This window comes from Puntigrus tetrazona, chromosome 12, assembly GCF_018831695.1.
Source record: "Puntigrus tetrazona isolate hp1 chromosome 12, ASM1883169v1, whole genome shotgun sequence".
NCBI lineage: Eukaryota > Metazoa > Chordata > Actinopteri > Cypriniformes > Cyprinidae > Puntigrus > Puntigrus tetrazona.
This window is the reverse complement of record NC_056710.1, coordinates 4,359,732-4,379,892: the sequence shown is the minus strand read 5'-3', so window position 1 is coordinate 4,379,892 and position 20,161 is coordinate 4,359,732. Positions and strand designations below refer to the sequence as shown.

General features: G+C 50.9%; 16 non-coding genes across 16 annotated transcripts; all 16 read left to right on the top strand.

The window, feature by feature from the left end:
- Positions 1–640: 640 nt before the first annotated feature.
- trnal-aag lies at positions 641–723 on the top strand. Its single transcript has one exon. It is a non-coding gene; the product is annotated as a tRNA-Leu (tRNA).
- A 1,073-nt stretch (positions 724–1,796) lies between these two features.
- Positions 1,797–1,878, top strand: trnal-aag. Its single transcript has one exon. It is a non-coding gene; the product is annotated as a tRNA-Leu (tRNA).
- A 1,080-nt stretch (positions 1,879–2,958) lies between these two features.
- trnal-aag lies at positions 2,959–3,039 on the top strand. The gene has a single exon. It is a non-coding gene; the product is annotated as a tRNA-Leu (tRNA).
- A 1,082-nt stretch (positions 3,040–4,121) lies between these two features.
- On the top strand, positions 4,122–4,201 carry trnal-aag. Its single transcript has one exon. It is a non-coding gene; the product is annotated as a tRNA-Leu (tRNA).
- Positions 4,202–4,284: 83 nt separating this feature from the next.
- On the top strand, positions 4,285–4,366 carry trnap-ugg. The gene has a single exon. It is a non-coding gene; the product is annotated as a tRNA-Pro (tRNA).
- Positions 4,367–5,444: 1,078 nt separating this feature from the next.
- trnal-uag lies at positions 5,445–5,527 on the top strand. The gene has a single exon. It is a non-coding gene; the product is annotated as a tRNA-Leu (tRNA).
- A 1,087-nt stretch (positions 5,528–6,614) lies between these two features.
- Positions 6,615–6,697, top strand: trnal-uag. The gene has a single exon. It is a non-coding gene; the product is annotated as a tRNA-Leu (tRNA).
- A 926-nt stretch (positions 6,698–7,623) lies between these two features.
- Positions 7,624–7,705, top strand: trnal-aag. The gene has a single exon. It is a non-coding gene; the product is annotated as a tRNA-Leu (tRNA).
- A 77-nt stretch (positions 7,706–7,782) lies between these two features.
- Positions 7,783–7,864, top strand: trnal-uag. Its single transcript has one exon. It is a non-coding gene; the product is annotated as a tRNA-Leu (tRNA).
- A 2,227-nt stretch (positions 7,865–10,091) lies between these two features.
- Positions 10,092–10,172, top strand: trnal-uag. Its single transcript has one exon. It is a non-coding gene; the product is annotated as a tRNA-Leu (tRNA).
- A 1,076-nt stretch (positions 10,173–11,248) lies between these two features.
- trnap-ugg lies at positions 11,249–11,328 on the top strand. Its single transcript has one exon. It is a non-coding gene; the product is annotated as a tRNA-Pro (tRNA).
- Positions 11,329–12,248: 920 nt separating this feature from the next.
- trnal-aag lies at positions 12,249–12,328 on the top strand. Its single transcript has one exon. It is a non-coding gene; the product is annotated as a tRNA-Leu (tRNA).
- Positions 12,329–13,577: 1,249 nt separating this feature from the next.
- On the top strand, positions 13,578–13,660 carry trnal-uag. The gene has a single exon. It is a non-coding gene; the product is annotated as a tRNA-Leu (tRNA).
- Positions 13,661–15,732: 2,072 nt separating this feature from the next.
- trnal-aag lies at positions 15,733–15,813 on the top strand. Its single transcript has one exon. It is a non-coding gene; the product is annotated as a tRNA-Leu (tRNA).
- An 81-nt stretch (positions 15,814–15,894) lies between these two features.
- On the top strand, positions 15,895–15,975 carry trnap-ugg. The gene has a single exon. It is a non-coding gene; the product is annotated as a tRNA-Pro (tRNA).
- A 1,073-nt stretch (positions 15,976–17,048) lies between these two features.
- On the top strand, positions 17,049–17,130 carry trnal-uag. The gene has a single exon. It is a non-coding gene; the product is annotated as a tRNA-Leu (tRNA).
- Positions 17,131–20,161: the final 3,031 nt, after the last annotated feature.

Here is a 20,161-nt window from a genome sequence, read left to right as displayed (position 1 = left end):
TGTGCCTGAACAAAGTCTGCCGCTTTTGCTTTCCTTAGCCTGCTCCTTTCCAACAGAGGCACCCTGTTGAACCGGAACATCAATTTTTCACTGCAAAAGCTGAAAAAATAACTGGAATAAAAAAACAATAGCTAAAGGCAATAAATCGTCCCAAAAAATGGAACAGCCAAGGCCAGTCACTGAAAGTTTTTGGTTGAAAACAAACAATTTTGAGTTTCAGGGCAACACAGCTGACTGCCTTTTGTGGACAGACCCTAAGGTCTTGATTAGCCCATTCAGGTGTGTTTGATCAGGTTAAGATCTGCACTCCACATGCGAGAGGAAAAAGACTTGGCTTTCCACGACCGCCAGGGACATACCAGATGTCTCATCCTCTACCTCCAGCGCCTCTACCAGTGGAGCACCTACCCAAAGACCCTGCCAGATGTCTTTTCCTCTACCTCCAGCGCCTCTACCAGTGGAGCACCTACCCCAAAGACACTGGATTAAGGGTCCAGTCTCTTGGTGCGTGCCAGAGCAGGCTCTTGGAAGGCTCTTGTGTCAGGCTCTTGACACACATCCAGGTGCATTTGAACAAAAAACTATCTGCACTCCGTAACTAGATGCGAAAAAAATCAGCCCAAGTAAGTCGGCTTTGTGGGGTAGCGTGGCCGAGCGGTCTAAGGCGCTGGATTAAGGCTCCAGTCTCTTCGGGGGCGTGGGTTCGAATCCCAGCTGCCAGTGCGTCTGTGTTTTTGAAGACTCTTATGGCGAGCCGAGTGAGAGTGCAAAAAGCGCCCACGGTGGGCAGTTGCGTGGGGTAAGCGTGGCCGAGTGGTCTAAGGCGCTGGATTTGGGCTCCAGTCTCTCAGGGCGTGGGTTCGAATCCACCGCTGCCAGCAATGGTTTAGCCAAGCAAGGCTGCATGTGCACTCAGTGATGTTGTGACAGACCCTCTGAAACCGCGTTAAAGTGTCCTTGATCCGATCTGCCGGCAGTTTTACTTTAAACAAGTAAAACCAAGAGGTGTGCTTGAGGCAAGGTCGCATATGTGAACTTCGAAAATGTTGGAGTGTGTAGCACCTACCCACTGGGAAGCGTGGCCAGCGATGTAAAGCGCTAAGGCTCCGGTTTCTCGGGGGCATGCCAGAGCGGGTTGTGGCTCTTGTGGTTGCTGTGCCTGAACAAAGTCTGCCGCTTTTGCTTTCCTTAGCCTGCTCCTTTCCAACAGAGGCACCCTGTTGAACCCGGAACATCAATTTTCACTGCAAAAGCTGAAAAAATAACTGGAATAAAAAAACAATAGCTAAAGGCAATAAATCGTCCCAAAAAATGGAAACAGCCAAGGCCAGTCACTCAAAGTTTTGGTTGAAAACAAACAATTTTGAGTTTCAGGGCAACACAGCTGACTGCCTTTTGTGGACAGACCCTAAGGTCTTGATTAGCCCATTCAGGTGTGTTTGATCAGGTTAAGATCTGCACTCCACATGCGAGAGGAAAAAAGACTTGGCTTTCCACGACCGCCAGGGGACATACCAGATGTCTCATCCTCTACCTCCAGCGCCTCTACCAGTGGAGCACCTACCCAAAGACCCTGCCAGATGTCTTTTCCTCTACCTCCAGCGCCTCTACCAGTGGAGCACCTGCCCAAAGACACTGGATTAAGGGTCCAGTCTCTTCGGTGCGTGCCAGAGCAGGCTCTTGGAAGGCTCTTGTGTCAGGCTCTTGACACACATCCAGGTGCATTTGAACAAAAAACTATCTGCACTCCGTAACTAGATCACGAAAAAATCAGCCCAAGTAAGTCGGCTTTGTGGGGTAGCGTGGCCGAAGCGGTCTAAGGCGCTGGATTAAGGCTCCAGTCTCTTCGGGGCGTGGGTTCGAATCCCACCGCTGCCAGTGCGTCTGTGTTTTTTTGAAGACTCTTATGGCGAGCCGAGTGAGAGTGCAAAAAGCGCCCACGGTGGGCAGTTGCGTGGGGTAAGCGTGGCCGAGTGGTCTAAGGCGCTGGATTTAGGCTCCAGTCTCTCAGGGGCGTGGGTTCCGAATCCACCGCTGCCAGCAATGGTTTAGCCAAGCAAGGCTGCATGTGCACTCAGTGATGTTGTGACAGACCCTCTGAAACCGCGTTAAAGTGTCCTTGATCCGATCTGCCGGCAGTTTTTACTTTAAACAAGTAAAACCAAGAGGTGTGCTTGAGGCAAGGTCGCATATGTGTGAACTTCGAAAATGTTGGAGTGTGTAGCACCTACCCACTGGGAAGCGTGGCCAGCGATGTAAAGCGCTAAGGCTCCGGTCTCTCTGAGGGGCATGCCAGAGCGGGTTGTGGCTCTTGTGGTTGCTGTGCCTGAACAAAGTCTGCCGCTTTTGCTTTCCTTAGCCTGCTCCTTTCCAACAGAGGCACCCTGTTGAACCGGAACATCAATTTTCACTGCAAAAGCTGAAAAAATAACTGGAATAAAAAAACAATAGCTAAAGGCAATAAATCGTCCCAAAAAATGAAACAGCCAAGGCCAGTCACTCAAAGTTTTTGTTGAAAACAAACAATTTTGAGTTTCAGGGCAACACAGCTGACTGCCTTTTGTGGACAGACCCTAAGGTCTTGATTAGCCCATTCAGGTGTGTTTGATCAGGTTAAGATCTGCACTCCACATGCGAGAGGAAAAAGACTTGGCTTTCCACGACCGCCAGGGACATACCAGATGTCTCATCCTCTACCTCCAGCGCCTCTACCAGTGGAGCACCTGCCCAAAGACCCTGCCAGATGTCTTTTCCTCTACCTCCAGCGCCTCTACCAGTGGAGCACCTACCCAAAGACACTGGATTAAGGGTCCAGTCTCTTGGTGCGTGCCAGAGCAGGCTCTTGGAAGGCTCTTGTGTCAGGCTCTTGACACACATCCAGGTGCATTTGAACAAAAAACTATCTGCACTCCGTAACTAGATGCGAAAAAAATCAGCCCAAGTAAGTCGGCTTTGTGGGGTAGCGTGGCCGAGCGGTCTAAGGCGCTGGATTAAGGCTCCAGTCTCTTCGGGGGCGTGGGTTCGAATCCACCGCTGCCAGTGCGTCTGTGTTTTTTTGAAGACTCTTATGGCCGAGCCGAGTGAGAGTGCAAAAAGCGCCCACGGTGGGCAGTTGCGTGGGGTAAGCGTGGCCGAGTGGTCTAAGGCGCTGGATTTAGGCTCCAGTCTCTCAGGGGCGTGGGTTCGAATCCACCGCTGCCAGCAATGGTTTAGCCAAGCAAGGCTGCATGTGCACTCAGTGATGTTGTGACAGACCCTCTGAAACCGCGTTAAGGTGTCCTTGATCCGATCTGCCGGCAGTTTTTACTTTAAACAAGTAAAACCAAGAGGTGTGCTTGAGGCAAGGTCGCATATGTGAACTTCGAAAATGTTGGAGTGTGTAGCACCTACCCACTGGGAGCGTGGCCAAGCGATGTAAAGCGCTAAGGCTCCGGTTTCTCTGAGGGCATGCCAGAGCGGGTTGTGGCTCTTGTGGTTGCTGTGCCTGAACAAAGTCTGCCGCTTTTGCTTTCCTTAGCCTGCTCCTTTCCAACAGAGGCACCCTGTTGAACCGGAACATCAATTTTTCACTGCAAAAGCTGAAAAAATAACTGGAATAAAAAAAACAATAGCTAAAGGCAATAAATCGTCCCAAAAAATGGAAACAGCCAAGGCCAGTCACTGAAAGTTTTTGGTTGAAAACAAACAATTTTGAGTTTCAGGGGCAACACAGCTGACTGCCTTTTGTGGACAGACCCTAAGGTCTTGATTAGCCCATTCAGGTGTGTTTGATCAGGTTAAGATCTGCACTCCACATGCGAGAGGAAAAAGACTTGGCTTTCCCGACCGCCAGGGACATACCAGATGTCTCATCCTCTACCTCCAGCGCCTCTACCAGTGGAGCACCTGCCCAAAAACCCTGCCAGATGTCTTTTCCTCTACCTCCAGCGCCTCTACCAGTGGAGCACCTACCCAAAGACACTGGATTAAGGGTCCAGTCTCTTCGGGTGCGTGCCAGAGCAGGCTCTTGGAAGGCTCTTGTGTCAGGCTCTTGACACACATCCAGGTGCATTTGAACAAAAAACTATCTGCACTCCGTAACTAGATCGAAAAAAATCAGCCCAAGTAAGTCGGCTTTGTGGGGTAGCGTGGCCGAGCGGTCTAAGGCGCTGGATTAAGGCTCCAGTCTCTTGGGGCGTGGGTTCGAATCCCACCGCTGCCAGTGCGTCTGTGTTTTTTTCGAAGACTCTTATGGCGAGCCGAGAGTGAGAGTGCAAAAAGCGCCCACGGTGGGCAGTTGCGTGGGGTAAGCGTGGCCGAGTGGTCTAAGGCGCTGGATTTGGGCTCCAGTCTCTCAGGGGCGTGGGTTCGAATCCCACCGCTGCCAGCAATGGTTTAGCCAAGCAAGGCTGCATGTGCACTCAGTGATGTTGTGACAGACCCTCTGAAACAGCGTTAAAGTGTCCTTGATCCGATCTGCCGGCAGTTTTTACTTTAAACAAGTAAAACCAAGAGGTGTGCTTGAGGCAAGGTCGCATATGTGAACTTCGAAAATGTTGGAGTGTGTAGCACCTACCCACTGGGAAGCGTGGCCAAGCGATGTAAAGCGCTAAGGCTCCGGTTTCTCTGAGGGCATGCCAGAGCGGGTTGTGGCTCTTGTGGTTGCTGTGCCTGAACAAAGTCTGCCGCTTTTGCTTTCCTTAGCCTGCTCCTTTCCAACAGAGGCACCCTGTTGAACCGGAACATCAATTTTCACTGCAAAAGCTGAAAAAATAACTGGAATAAAAAAACAATAGCTAAAGGCAATAAATCGTCCCAAAAAATGAAACAGCCAAGGCCAGTCACTCAAAGTTTTTGGTTGAAAACAAACAATTTTGAGTTTCAGGGCAACACAGCTGACTGCCTTTTGTGGACAGACCCTAAGGTCTTGATTAGCCCATTCAGGTGTGTTTGATCAGGTTAAGATCTGCACTCCACATGCGAGAGGAAAAAAGACTTGGCTTTCCCGACCGCCAGGGACATACCAGATGTCTCATCCTCTACCTCCAGCGCCTCTACCAGTGGAGCACCTACCCAAAGACCCTGCCAGATGTCTTTTCCTCTACCTCCAGCGCCTCTACCAGTGGAGCACCTACCCAAAGACACTGGATTAAGGGTCCAGTCTCTTGGTGCGTGCCAGAGCAGGCTCTTGGAAGGCTCTTGTGTCAGGCTCTTGACACACATCCAGGTGCATTTGAACAAAAAACTATCTGCACTCCGTAACTAGATGCGAAAAAAAAATCAGCCCAAGTAAGTCGGCTTTGTGGGGTAGCGTGGCCGAGCGGTCTAAGGCGCTGGATTAAGGCTCCAGTCTCTTGGGGCGTGGGTTGAATCCACCGCTGCCAGTGCGTCTGTGTTTTTTTTGAAGACTCTTATGGCGAGCCGAGTGAGAGTGCAAAAAGCGCCCACGGTGGGCAGTTGTGTGGGGTAAGCGTGGCCGAGTGGTCTAAGGCGCTGGATTTAGGCTCCAGTCTCTCAGGGGGCGTGGGTTCGAATCCCACCGCTGCCAGCAATGGTTTAGCCAAGCAAGGCTGCATGTGCACTCAGTGATGTTGTGACAGACCCTACGAAACCCGCGTTAAAGTGTCCTTGATCCGATCTGCCGGCAGTTTTACTTTAAACAAGTAAAACCAAGAGGTGTGCTTGAGGCAAGGTCGCATATGTGAACTTCCGAAAATGTTGGAGTGTGTAGCACCTACCCACTGGGAAGCGTGGCCAAGCGATGTAAAGCGCTAAGGCTCCGGTTTCTACGGGGGCATGCCAGAGCGGGTTGTGGCTCTTGTGGTTGCTGTGCCTGAACAAAGTCTGCCGCTTTTGCTTTCCTTAGCCTGCTCCTTTCCAACAGAGGCACCCTGTTGAACCCGGAACATCAATTTTTCACTGCAAAAGCTGAAAAAATAACTGGAATAAAAAAAACAATAGCTAAAGGCAATAAATCGTCCCAAAAAATGGAAACAGCCAAGGCCAGTCACTCAAAGTTTTTGGTTGAAAACAAACAATTTTGAGTTTCAGGGCAACACAGCTGACTGCCTTTTGTGGACAGACCCTAAGGTCTTGATTAGCCCATTCAGGTGTGTTTGATCAGGTTAAGATCTGCACTCCACATGCGAGAGGAAAAAGACTTGGCTTTCCACGACCGCCAGGAGGGACATACCAGATGTCTCATCCTCTACCTCCAGCGCCTCTACCAGTGGAGCACCTGCCCAAAGACCCTGCCAGATGTCTTTTCCTCTACCTCCAGCGCCTCTACCAGTGGAGCACCTGCCCAAAGACACTGGATTAAGGGTCCAGTCTCTTGGTGCGTGCCAGAGCAGGCTCTTGGAAGGCTCTTGTGTCAGGCTCTTGACACACATCCAGGTGCATTTGAACAAAAAACTATCTGCACTCCGTAACTAGATGCGAAAAAAATCAGCCCAAGTAAGTCGGCTTTGTGGGGTAGCGTGGCCGGCGGGTCTAAGGCGCTGGATTAAGGCTCCAGTCTCTTCGGGGCGTGGGTTCGAATCCACACGCTGCCAGTGCGTCTGTGTTTTTTTTGAAGACTCTTATGGCGAGCCGAGTGAGAGTGCAAAAAGCGCCCACGGTGGGCAGTTGCGTGGGGTAAGCGTGGCCGAGTGGTCTAAGGCGCTGGATTTAGGCTCCAGTCTCTCAGGGGGCGTGGGTTTGAATCCCACTGCTGCCAGCAATGGTTTAGCCAAGCAAGGCTGCATGTGCACTCAGTGATGTTGTGACAGACCCTACGAAACCGCGTTAAGGTGTCCTTGATCCGATCTGCCGGCAGTTTTTACTTTAAACAAGTAAAACCAAGAGGTGTGCTTGAGGCAAGGTCGCATATGTGAACTTCCGAAAATGTTGGAGTGTGTAGCACCTACCCACTGGGAGCGTGGCCAAGCGATGTAAAGCGCTAAGGCTCCGGTTTCTCTGAGGGCATGCCAGAGCGGGTTGTGGCTCTTGTGGTTGCTGTGCCTGAACAAAGTCTGCCGCTTTTGCTTTCCTTAGCCTGCTCCTTTCCAACAGAGGCACCCAGTTGAACCCGGAACATCAATTTTTCACTGCAAAAGCTGAAAAAATAACTGGAATAAAAAAAACAATAGCTAAAGGCAATAAATCGTCCCAAAAAATGGAAACAGCCAAGGCCAGTCACTGAAAGTTTTGGTTGAAAACAAACAATTTTGAGTTTCAGGGCAACACAGCTGACTGCCTGCCTTTTGTGGACAGACCCTAAGGTCTTGATTAGCCCATTCAGGTGTGTTTGATCAGGTTAAGATCTGCACTCCACATGCGAGAGGGAAAAAGACTTGGCTTTCCACGACCGCCAGGGACATACCAGATGTCTCATCCTCTACCTCCAGCGCCTCTACCAGTGGAGCACCTACCCAAAGACCCTGCCAGATGTCTTTTCCTCTACCTCCAGCGCCTCTACCAGTGGAGCACCTGCCCAAAGACACTGGATTAAGGGTCCAGTCTCTTCAGTGCGTGCCAGAGCAGGCTCTTGGAAGGCTCTTGTGTCAGGCTCTTGACACACATCCAGGTGCATTTGAACAAAAAACTATCTGCACTCCGTAACTAGATCACGAAAAAATCAGCCCAAGTAAGTCGGCTTTGTGGGGTAGCGTGGCCGAGCGGTCTAAGGCGCTGGATTAAGGCTCCAGTCTCTTCGGGGGCGTGGGTTCGAATCCCACCGCTGCCAGTGCGTCTGTTTTTGAAGACTCTTATGGCCGAGCCGAGTGAGAGTGCAAAAAGCGCCCACGGTGGGCAGTTGCGTGGGGTAGCGTGGCCGAGTGGTCTAAGGCGCTGGATTTAGGCTCCAGTCTCTCAGGGGCGTGGGTTCGAATCCCCGCTGCCAGCAATGGTTTAGCCAAGCAAGGCTGCATGTGCACTCAGTGATGTTGTGACAGACCCTCTGAAACCAGCGTTAAAGTGTCCTTGATCCGATCTGCCGGCAGTTTTTACTTTAAACAAGTAAAACCAAGAGGTGTGCTTGAGGCAAGGTCGCATATGTGAACTTCGAAAATGTTGGAGTGTGTAGCACCTACCCACTGGGAGCGTGGCCAAGCGATGTAAAGCGCTAAGGCTCCGGTTTCTCTGAGGGGCATGCCAGAGCGGGTTGTGGCTCTTGTGGTTGCTGTGCCTGAACAAAGTCTGCCGCTTTTGCTTTCCTTAGCCTGCTCCTTTCCAACAGAGGCACCCTGTTGAACCGGAACATCAATTTTTCACTGCAAAAGCTGAAAAAATAACTGGAATAAAAAAAACAATAGCTAAAGGCAATAAATCGTCCCAAAAAATGGAAACAGCCAAGGCCAGTCACTCAAAGTTTTGGTTGAAAACAAACAATTTTGAGTTTCAGGGCAACACAGCTGACTGCCTTTTGTGGACAGACCCTAAGGTCTTGATTAGCCCATTCAGGTGTGTTTGATCAGGTTAAGATCTGCACTCCACATGCGAGAGGGAAAAAGACTTGGCTTTCCACGACCGCCAGGGACATACCAGATGTCTCATCCTCTACCTCCAGCGCCTCTACCAGTGGAGCACCTACCCAAAGACCCTGCCAGATGTCTTTTCCTCTACCTCCAGCGCCTCTACCAGTGGAGCACCTACCCAAAGACACTGGATTAAGGGTCCAGTCTCTTCGGGTGCGTGCCAGAGCAGGCTCTTGGAAGGCTCTTGTGTCAGGCTCTTGACACACATCCAGGTGCATTTGAACAAAAAACTATCTGCACTCCGTAACTAGATGCGAAAAAAAATCAGCCCAAGTAAGTCGGCTTTGTGGGGTAGCGTGGCCGAGCGGTCTAAGGCGCTGGATTAAGGCTCCAGTCTCTTCGGGGGCGTGGGTTCGAATGCCAGTGCGTCTGTGTTTTTTTCGAAGACTCTTATGGCCGAGCCGAGACTAAGAGTGCAAAAAAGCGCCCACGGTGGGCAGTTGCGTGGGGTAGCGTGGCCGAGTGGTCTAAGGCGCTGGATTTAGGCTCCAGTCTCTCAGGGGCGTGGGTTCGAATCCACCTGCCAGCAATGGTTTAGCCAAGCAAGGCTGCATGTGCACTCAGTGATGTTGTGACAGACCCTCTGAAACCCGCGTTAAAGTGTCCTTGATCCGATCTGCGGCAGTTTTACTTTAAACAAGTAAAACCAAGAGGTGTGCTTGAGGCAAGGTCGCATATGTGAACTTCGAAAATGTTGGAGTGTGTAGCACCTACCCACTGGGAGCGTGGCCAAGCGATGTAAGCGCTAAGGCTCCGGTCTCTGAGGGCATGCCAGAGCGGGTTGTGGCTCTTGTGGTTGCTGTGCCTGAACAAAGTCTGCCGCTTTTGCTTTCCTTAGCCTGCTCCTTTCCAACAGAGGCACCCTGTTGAACCGGAACATCAATTTTCACTGCAAAAGCTGAAAAAATAACTGGAATAAAAAAACAATAGCTAAAGGCAATAAATCGTCCCAAAAAATGAAAACAGCCAAGGCCAGTCACTCAAAGTTTTGGTTGAAAACAAACAATTTTGAGTTTCAGGGCAACACAGCTGACTGCCTTTTGTGGACAGACCCTAAGGTCTTGATTAGCCCATTCAGGTGTGTTTGATCAGGTTAAGATCTGCACTCCACATGCGAGAGGAAAAAGACTTGGCTTTCCCGACCGCCAGGGACATACCAGATGTCTCATCCTCTACCTCCAGCGCCTCTACCAGTGGAGCACCTACCCAAAGACCCTGCCAGATGTCTTTTCCTCTACCTCCAGCGCCTCTACCAGTGGAGCACCTACCCAAAGACACTGGATTAAGGGTCCAGTCTCTTGGTGCGTGCCAGAGCAGGCTCTTGGAAGGCTCTTGTGTCAGGCTCTTGACACACATCCAGGTGCATTTGAACAAAAAACTATCTGCACTCCGTAACTAGATGCGAAAAAATCAGCCCAAGTAAGTCGGCTTTGTGGGGTAGCGTGGCCGGCGGTCTAAGGCGCTGGATTAAGGCTCCAGTCTCTTCGGGGCGTGGGTTCGAATCCACCGCTGCCAGTGCGTCTGTGTTTTTGAAAGACTCTTATGGCGAGCCGAGAGTGAGAGTGCAAAAAGCGCCCACGGTGGGCAGTTGCGTGGGGTAGCGTGGCCGAGTGGTCTAAGGCGCTGGATTTAGGCTCCAGTCTCTCAGGGGCGTGGGTTCGAATCCCACCGCTGCCAGCAATGGTTTAGCCAAGCAAGGCTGCATGTGCACTCAGTGATGTTGTGACAGACCCTCTGAAACCGCGTTAAAGTGTCCTTGATCCGATCTGCCGGCAGTTTTACTTTAAACAAGTAAAACCAAGAGGTGTGCTTGAGGCAAGGTCGCATATGTGAACTTCGAAAATGTTGGAGTGTGTAGCACCTACCCACTGGGAAGCGTGGCCAGCGATGTAAAGCGCTAAGGCTCCGGTTTCTCTGAGGGCATGCCAGAGCGGGTTGTGGCTCTTGTGGTTGCTGTGCCTGAACAAAGTCTGCCGCTTTTGCTTTCCTTAGCCTGCTCCTTTCCAACAGAGGCACCCTGTTGAACCCGGAACATCAATTTTTCACTGCAAAAGCTGAAAAAATAACTGGAATAAAAAAACAATAGCTAAAGGCAATAAATCGTCCCAAAAATGGAAACAGCCAAGGCCAGTCACTCAAAGTTTTTGGTTGAAAACAAACAATTTTGAGTTTCAGGGCAACACAGCTGACTGCCTTTTGTGGACAGACCCTAAGGTCTTGATTAGCCCATTCAGGTGTGTTTGATCAGGTTAAGATCTGCACTCCACATGCGAGAGGAAAAAGACTTGGCTTTCCACGACCGCCAGGGACATACCAGATGTCTCATCCTCTACCTCCAGCGCCTCTACCAGTGGAGCACCTACCCAAAGACCCTGCCAGATGTCTTTTCCTCTACCTCCAGCGCCTCTACCAGTGGAGCACCTGCCCAAAGACACTGGATTAAGGGTCCAGTCTCTTGGTGCGTGCCAGAGCAGGCTCTTGGAAGGCTCTTGTGTCAGGCTCTTGACACACATCCAGGTGCATTTGAACAAAAAACTATCTGCACTCCGTAACTAGATGCGAAAAAAATCAGCCCAAGTAAGTCGGCTTTGTGGGGTAGCGTGGCCGAGCGGTCTAAGGCGCTGGATTAAGGCTCCAGTCTCTTCGGGGCGTGGGTTGAATCCACGCTGCCAGTGCGTCTGTGTTTTTTTTTGAAGACTCTTATGGCGAGCCGAGTGAGAGTGCAAAAAGCGCCCGGGTGGGCAGTTGCGTGGGGTAGCGTGGCCGAGTGGTCTAAGGCGCTGGATTTGGGCTCCAGTCTCTCAGGGGCGTGGGTTCGAATCCACCGCTGCCAGCAATGGTTTAGCCAAGCAAGGCTGCATGTGCACTCAGTGATGTTGTGACAGACCCTCTGAGAAACGCGTTAAAGTGTCCTTGATCCGATCTGCCGGCAGTTTTACTTTAAACAAGTAAAACCAGAGAGGTGTGCTTGAGGCAAGGTCGCATATGTGAACTTCGAAAATGTTGGAGTGTGTAGCACCTACCCACTGGGAAGCGTGGCCAGCGATGTAAAGCGCTAAGGCTCCGGTTTCTCTGAGGGCATGCCAGAGCGGGTTGTGGCTCTTGTGGTTGCTGTGCCTGAACAAAGTCTGCCGCTTTTGCTTTCCTTAGCCTGCTCCTTTCCAACAGAGGCACCCTGTTGAACCCGAACATCAATTTTTCACTGCAAAAGCTGAAAAAATAACTGGAATAAAAAAACAATAGCTAAAGGCAATAAATCGTCCCAAAAAATGGAAACAGCCAAGGCCAGTCACTCAAAGTTTTTGGTTGAAAACAAACAATTTTGAGTTTCAGGGCAACACAGCTGACTGCCTTTTGTGGACAGACCCTAAGGTCTTGATTAGCCCATTCAGGTGTGTTTGATCAGGTTAAGATCTGCACTCCACATGCGAGAGGAAAAAGACTTGGCTTTCCACGACCGCCAGGGACATACCAGATGTCTCATCCTCTACCTCCAGCGCCTCTACCAGTGGAGCACCTGCCCAAAGACCCTGCCAGATGTCTTTTCCTCTACCTCCAGCGCCTCTACCAGTGGAGCACCTGCCCAAAGACACTGGATTAAGGGTCCAGTCTCTTCAGTGCGTGCCAGAGCAGGCTCTTGGAAGGCTCTTGTGTCAGGCTCTTGACACACATCCAGGTGCATTTGAACAAAAACTATCTGCACTCCGTAACTAGATGCGAAAAAAAATCAGCCCAAGTAAGTCGGCTTTGTGGGGTAGCGTGGCCGAGCGGTCTAAGGCGCTGGATTAAGGCTCCAGTCTCTTCGGGGCGTGGGTTCGAATCCACCGCTGCCAGTGCGTCTGTGTTTTTGAAGACTCTTATGGCCGGAGCCGAGTGAGAGTGCAAAAAGCGCCCACGGTGGGCAGTTGCGTGGGGTAAGCGTGGCGAGTGGTCTAAGGCGCTGGATTTGGGCTCCAGTCTCTCAGGGGCGTGGGTTCGAATCCCACCGCTGCCAGCAATGGTTTAGCCAAGCAAGGCTGCATGTGCACTCAGTGATGTTGTGACAGACCCTCTGAAAAACGCGTTAAAGTGTCCTTGATCCGATCTGCCGGCAGTTTTACTTTAAACAAGTAAAACCAAGAGGTGTGCTTGAGGCAAGGTCGCATATGTGAACTTCCGAAAATGTTGGAGTGTGTAGCACCTACCCACTGGGAAGCGTGGCCAGCGATGTAAGCGCGCTAAGGCTCCGGTCTCTCTACGGGGGCATGCCAGAGCGGGTTGTGGCTCTTGTGGTTGCTGTGCCTGAACAAAGTCTGCCGCTTTTGCTTTCCTTAGCCTGCTCCTTTCCAACAGAGGCACCCTGTTGAACCGGAACATCAATTTTTCACTGCAAAAGCTGAAAAAATAACTGGAATAAAAAAAACAATAGCTAAAGGCAATAAATCGTCCCAAAAAATGGAAACAGCCAAGGCCAGTCACTCAAAGTTTTTGGTTGAAAACAAACAATTTTGAGTTTCAGAGGCAACACAGCTGACTGCCTTTTGTGGACAGACCCTAAGGTCTTGATTAGCCCATTCAGGTGTGTTTGATCAGGTTAAGATCTGCACTCCACATGCGAGAGGAAAAAGACTTGGCTTTCCACGACCGCCAGGGGACATACCAGATGTCTCATCCTCTACCTCCAGCGCCTCTACCAGTGGAGCACCTACCCAAAGACCCTGCCAGATGTCTTTTCCTCTACCTCCAGCGCCTCTACCAGTGGAGCACCTGCCCAAAGACACTGGATTAAGGGTCCAGTCTCTTCGGTGCGTGCCAGAGCAGGCTCTTGGAAGGCTCTTGTGTCAGGCTCTTGACACACATCCAGGTGCATTTGAACAAAAAACTATCTGCACTCCGTAACTAGATCACGAAAAAATCAGCCCAAGTAAATCGGCTTTGTGGGGTAGCGTGGCCGAGCGGTCTAAGGCGCTGGATTAAGGCTCCAGTCTCTTCGGGCGTGGGTTGAATCCACCGCTGCCAGTGCGTCTGTGTTTTTTTTCGAAGACTCTTATGGCGAGCCGAGTGTGAGAGTGCAAAAAGCGCCCACGGTGGGCAGTTGCGTGGGGTAAGCGTGGCCGAGTGGTCTAAGGCGCTGGATTTAGGCTCCAGTCTCTCAGGGGGCGTGGGTTCGAATCCCACCGCTGCCAGCAATGGTTTAGCCAAGCAAGGCTGCATGTGCACTCAGTGATGTTGTGACAGACCCTACGAAACCGCGTTAAAGTGTCCTTGATCCGATCTGCCGCAGTTTTACTTTAAACAAGTAAAACCAAGAGGTGTGCTTGAGGCAAGGTCGCATATGTGAACTTCGAAAATGTTGGAGTGTGTAGCACCTACCCACTGGGAAGCGTGGCCAGCGATGTAAAGCGCTAAGGCTCCGGTTTCTACGGGGGCATGCCAGAGCGGGTTGTGGCTCTTGTGGTTGCTGTGCCTGAACAAAGTCTGCCGCTTTTGCTTTCCTTAGCCTGCTCCTTTCCAACAGAGGCACCCTGTTGAACCCGGAACATCAATTTTTCACTGCAAAGCTGAAAAAATAACTGGAATAAAAAAACAATAGCTAAAGGCAATAAATCGTCCCAAAAAATGAAACAGCCAAGGCCAGTCACTCAAAGTTTTGGTTGAAAACAAACAATTTTGAGTTTCAGGGCAACACAGCTGACTGCCTTTTGTGGACAGACCCTAAGGTCTTGATTAGCCCATTCAGGTGTGTTTGATCAGGTTAAGATCTGCACTCCACATGCGAGAGGAAAAAGACTTGGCTTTCCCACGACCGCCAGGGACATACCAGATGTCTCATCCTCTACCTCCAGCGCCTCTACCAGTGGAGCACCTGCCCAAAGACCCTGCCAGATGTCTTTTCCTCTACCTCCAGCGCCTCTACCAGTGGAGCACCTACCCAAAGACACTGGATTAAGGGTCCAGTCTCTTGGTGCGTGCCAGAGCAGGCTCTTGGAAGGCTCTTGTGTCAGGCTCTTGACACACATCCAGGTGCATTTGAACAAAAAACTATCTGCACTCCGTAACTAGATGCGAAAAAATCAGCCCAAGTAAGTCGGCTTTGTGGGGTAGCGTGGCGAGAGCGGTCTAAGGCGCTGGATTAAGGCTCCAGTCTCTTGGGGCGTGGGTTCGAATCCCACTGCCAGTGCGTCTGTGTTTTTTTGAGAGACTCTTATGGCCGAGCCGAGTGAGAGTGCAAAAAAGCGCCCACGGTGGGCAGTTGCGTGGGGTAGCGTGGCCGAGTGGTCTAAGGCGCTGGTTTAGGCTCCAGTCTCTCAGGGGCGTGGGTTCGAATCCACCGCTGCCAGCAATGGTTTAGCCAAGCAAGGCTGCATGTGCACTCAGTGATGTTGTGACAGACCCTCTGAAACAGCGTTAAAGTGTCCTTGATCCGATCTGCGGCAGTTTTTACTTTAAACAAGTAAAACCAAGAGGTGTGCTTGAGGCAAGGTCGCATATGTGAACTTCGAAAATGTTGGAGTGTGTAGCACCTACCCACTGGGAAGCGTGGCCAAGCGATGTAAGCGCTAAGGCTCCGTTCTCTACGAGGGCATGCCAGAGCGGGTTGTGGCTCTTGTGGTTGCTGTGCCTGAACAAAGTCTGCCGCTTTTGCTTTCCTTAGCCTGCTCCTTTCCAACAGAGGCACCCTGTTGAACCCTGGAACATCAATTTTTCACTGCAAAAGCTGAAAAAATAACTGGAATAAAAAAACAATAGCTAAAGGCAATAAATCGTCCCAAAAAATGGAAACAGCCAAGGCCAGTCACTGAAAGTTTTGGTTGAAAACAAACAATTTTGAGTTTCAGAACAACACAGCTGACTGCCTTTTGTGGACAGACCCTAAGGTCTTGATTAGCCCATTCAGGTGTGTTTGATCAGGTTAAGATCTGCACTCCACATGCGAGAGGAAAAAGACTTGGCTTTCCACGACCGCCAGGGACATACCAGATGTCTCATCCTCTACCTCCAGCGCCTCTACCAGTGGAGCACCTACCCAAAGACCCTGCCAGATGTCTTTTCCTCTACCTCCAGCGCCTCTACCAGTGGAGCACCTACCCAAAGACACTGGATTAAGGGTCCAGTCTCTTGGTGCGTGCCAGAGCAGGCTCTTGGAAGGCTCTTGTGTCAGGCTCTTGACACACATCCAGGTGCATTTGAACAAAAAACTATCTGCACTCCGTAACTAGATGCGAAAAAAATCAGCCCAAGTAAGTCGGCTTTGTGGGGTAGCGTGGCGAGCGGTCTAAGGCGCTGGATTAAGGCTCCAGTCTCTTCGGGGGCGTGGGTTCGAATCCCACCGCTGCCAGTGCGTCTGTGTTTTTTTGAAGACTCTTATGGCGAGCCGAGTGAGAGTGCAAAAAGCGCCCACGGTGGGCAGTTGCGTGGGAGTAGCGTGGCCGAGTGGTCTAAGGCGCTGGATTTGGGCTCCAGTCTCTCAGGGGCGTGGGTTCGAATCCCACCGCTGCCAGCAATGGTTTAGCCAAGCAAGGCTGCATGTGCACTCAGTGATGTTGTGACAGACCCTCTGAAACAGCGTTAAGGTGTCCTTGATCCGATCTGCCGGCAGTTTTTACTTTAAACAAGTAAAACCAAGAGGTGTGCTTGAGGCAAGGTCGCATATGTGAACTTCCGAAAATGTTGGAGTGTGTAGCACCTACCCACTGGGAAGCGTGGCCAAGCGATGTAAAGCGCTAAGGCTCCGGTCTCTCTGGGGAGCATGCCAGGCGGGTTGTGGCTCTTGTGGTTGCTGTGCCTGAACAAAGTCTGCGCTTTTGCTTTCCTTAGCCTGCTCCTTTCCAACAGAGGCACCCTGTTGAACCCGGAACATCAATTTTTCACTGCAAAAGCTGAAAAAATAACTGGAATAAAAAAAACAATAGCTAAAGGCAATAAATCGTCCCAAAAAATGAAACAGCCAAGGCCAGTCACTCAAAGTTTTGGTTGAAAACAAACAATTTTGAGTTTCAGGGCAACACAGCTGACTGCCTTTTGTGGACAGACCCTAAGGTCTTGATTAGCCCATTCAGGTGTGTTTGATCAGGTTAAGATCTGCACTCCACATGCGAGAGGAAAAAAGACTTGGCTTTCCCGACCGCCAGGGACATACCAGATGTCTCATCCTCTACCTCCAGCGCCTCTACCAGTGGAGCACCTACCCAAAGACCCTGCCAGATGTCTTTTCCTCTACCTCCAGCGCCTCTACCAGTGGAGCACCTACCCAAAGACACTGGATTAAGGGTCCAGTCTCTTGGTGCGTGCCAGAGCAGGCTCTTGGAAGGCTCTTGTGTCAGGCTCTTGACACACATCCAGGTGCATTTGAACAAAAAACTATCTGCACTCCGTAACTAGATGCGAAAAAATCAGCCCAAGTAAGTCGGCTTTGTGGGGTAGCGTGGCGGCGGTCTAAGGCGCTGGATTAAGGCTCCAGTCTCTTGGGCGTGGGTTCGAATCCACACGCTGCCAGTGCGTCTGTGTTTTTGAAGACTCTTATGGCGAGCGAGAGTGAGAGTGCAAAAAGCCCCACGGTGGGCAGTTGCGTGGGGTAAGCGTGGCCGAGTGGTCTAAGGCGCTGGATTTAGGCTCCAGTCTCTCAGGGGCGTGGGTTCGAATCCCACCGCTGCCAGCAATGGTTTAGCCAAGCAAGGCTGCATGTGCACTCAGTGATGTTGTGACAGACCCTCTGAAACGCAGCGTTAAAGTGTCCTTGATCCGATCTGCCGGCAGTTTTTACTTTAAACAAGTAAAACCAAGAGGTGTGCTTGAGGCAAGGTCGCATATGTGAACTTCGAAAATGTTGGAGTGTGTAGCACCTACCCACTGGGAAAGCGTGGCCAAGCGATGTAAGCGCTAAGGCTCCGGTTTCTCTGGGGCATGCCAGAGCGGGTTGTGGCTCTTGTGGTTGCTGTGCCTGAACAAAGTCTGCCGCTTTTGCTTTCCTTAGCCTGCTCCTTTCCAGAGGCACCCTGTTGAACCCGGAACATCAATTTTTCACTGCAAAAGCTGAAAAAATAACTGGAATAAAAAAACAATAGCTAAAGGCAATAAATCGTCCCAAAAAATGAAACAGCCAAGGCCAGTCACTCAAAGTTTTGGTTGAAAACAAACAATTTTGAGTTTCAGGGCAACACAGCTGACTGCCTTTTGTGGACAGACCCTAAGGTCTTGATTAGCCCATTCAGGTGTGTTTGATCAGGTTAAGATCTGCACTCCACATGCGAGAGGGAAAAAGACTTGGCTTTCCACGACCGCCAGGGACATACCAGATGTCTCATCCTCTACCTCCAGCGCCTCTACCAGTGGAGCACCTACCCAAAGACCCTGCCAGATGTCTTTTCCTCTACCTCCAGCGCCTCTACCAGTGGAGCACCTACCCAAAGACACTGGATTAAGGGTCCAGTCTCTTCAGTGCGTGCCAGAGCAGGCTCTTGGAAGGCTCTTGTGTCAGGCTCTTGACACACATCCAGGTGCATTTGAACAAAAAACTATCTGCACTCCGTAACTAGATGCGAAAAAATCAGCCCAAGTAAGTCAGCTTTGTGGGGTAGCGTGGCCGAGCGGTCTAAGGCGCTGGATTAAGGCTCCAGTCTCTTCGGGGCGTGGGTTGAATCCACACGCTGCCAGTGCGTCTGTGTTTTTTTTGAAGACTCTTATGGCCGAGCCGAGTGAGAGTGCAAAAAGCGCCCACGGTGGGCAGTTGCGTGGGGTAAGCGTGGCCGAGTGGTCTAAGGCGCTGGATTTAGGCTCCAGTCTCTCAGGGGCGTGGGTTCGAATCCACCGCTGCCAGCAATGGTTTAGCCAAGCAAGGCTGCATGTGCACTCAGTGATGTTGTGACAGACCCTCTGAAACCGCGTTAAGGTGTCCTTGATCCGATCTGCGGCAGTTTTACTTTAAACAAGTAAAACCAAGAGGTGTGCTTGAGGCAAGGTCGCATATGTGAACTTCGAAAATGTTGGAGTGTGTAGCACCTACCCACTGGGAAGCGTGGCCAGCGATGTAAAGCGCTAAGGCTCCGGTTTCTCTGAGGGCATGCCAGAGCGGGTTGTGGCTCTTGTGGTTGCTGTGCCTGAACAAAGTCTGCCGCTTTTGCTTTCCTTAGCCTGCTCCTTTCCAACAGAGGCACCCTGTTGAACCGGAACATCAATTTTCACTGCAAAAGCTGAAAAATAACTGGAATAAAAAAACAATAGCTAAAGGCAATAAATCGTCCCAAAAATGAAACAGCCAAGGCCAGTCACTGAAAGTTTTTGGTTGAAAACAAACAATTTTGAGTTTCAGAACAGCACAGCTGACTGCCTTTTGTGGACAGACCCTAAGGTCTTGATTAGCCCATTCAGGTGTGTTTGATCAGGTTAAGATCTGCACTCCACATGCGAGAGGAAAAAGACTTGGCTTTCCCGACCGCCAGGGACATACCAGATGTCTCATCCTCTACCTCCAGCGCCTCTACCAGTGGAGCACCTGCCAAAGACCCTGCCAGATGTCTTTTCCTCTACCTCCAGCGCCTCTACCAGTGGAGCACCTGCCCAAAGACACTGGATTAAGGGTCCAGTCTCTTGGTGCGTGCCAGAGCAGGCTCTTGGAAGGCTCTTGTGTCAGGCTCTTGACACACATCCAGGTGCATTTGAACAAAAAACTATCTGCACTCCGTAACTAGATGCGAAAAAAATCAGCCCAAGTAAATCGGCTTTGTGGGGTAGCGTGGCCGCGGTCTAAGGCGCTGGATTAAGGCTCCAGTCTCTTCGGGCGTGGGTTCGAATCCACAGCTGCCAGTGCGTCTGTGTTTTTGAAGACTCTTATGGCCGAGCCGAGTGAGAGTGCAAAAAGCGCCCACGGTGGGCAGTTGCGTGGGGTAAGCGTGGCCGAGTGGTCTAAGGCGCTGGATTTGGGCTCCAGTCTCTCAGGGGCGTGGGTTCGAATCCACGCTGCCAGCAATGGTTTAGCCAAGCAAGGCTGCATGTGCACTCAGTGATGTTGTGACAGACCCTCTGAAACCGCGTTAAGGTGTCCTTGATCCGATCTGCGGCAGTTTTTACTTTAAACAAGTAAAACCAAGAGGTGTGCTTGAGGCAAGGTCGCATATGTGAACTTCGAAAATGTTGGAGTGTGTAGCACCTACCCACTGGGAAGCGTGGCCAGCGATGTAAAGCGCTAAGGCTCCGGTCTCTCTGAGGGGGCATGCCAGAGCGGGTTGTGGCTCTTGTGGTTGCTGTGCCTGAACAAAGTCTGCCGCTTTTGCTTTCCTTAGCCTGCTCCTTTCCAACAGAGGCACCCTGTTGAACCCGGAACATCAATTTTTCACTGCAAAAGCTGAAAAAATAACTGGAATAAAAAAACAATAGCTAAAGGCAATAAATCGTCCCAAAAAATGAAACAGCCAAGGCCAGTCACTGAAAGTTTTTGGTTGAAAACAAACAATTTTGAGTTTCAGAGACAACACAGCTGACTGCCTTTTGTGGACAGACCCTAAGGTCTTGATTAGCCCATTCAGGTGTGTTTGATCAGGTTAAGATCTGCACTCCACATGCGAGAGGAAAAAGACTTGGCTTTCCCGACCGCCAGGGACATACCAGATGTCTCATCCTCTACCTCCAGCGCCTCTACCAGTGGAGCACCTACCCAAAGACCCTGCCAGATGTCTTTTCCTCTACCTCCA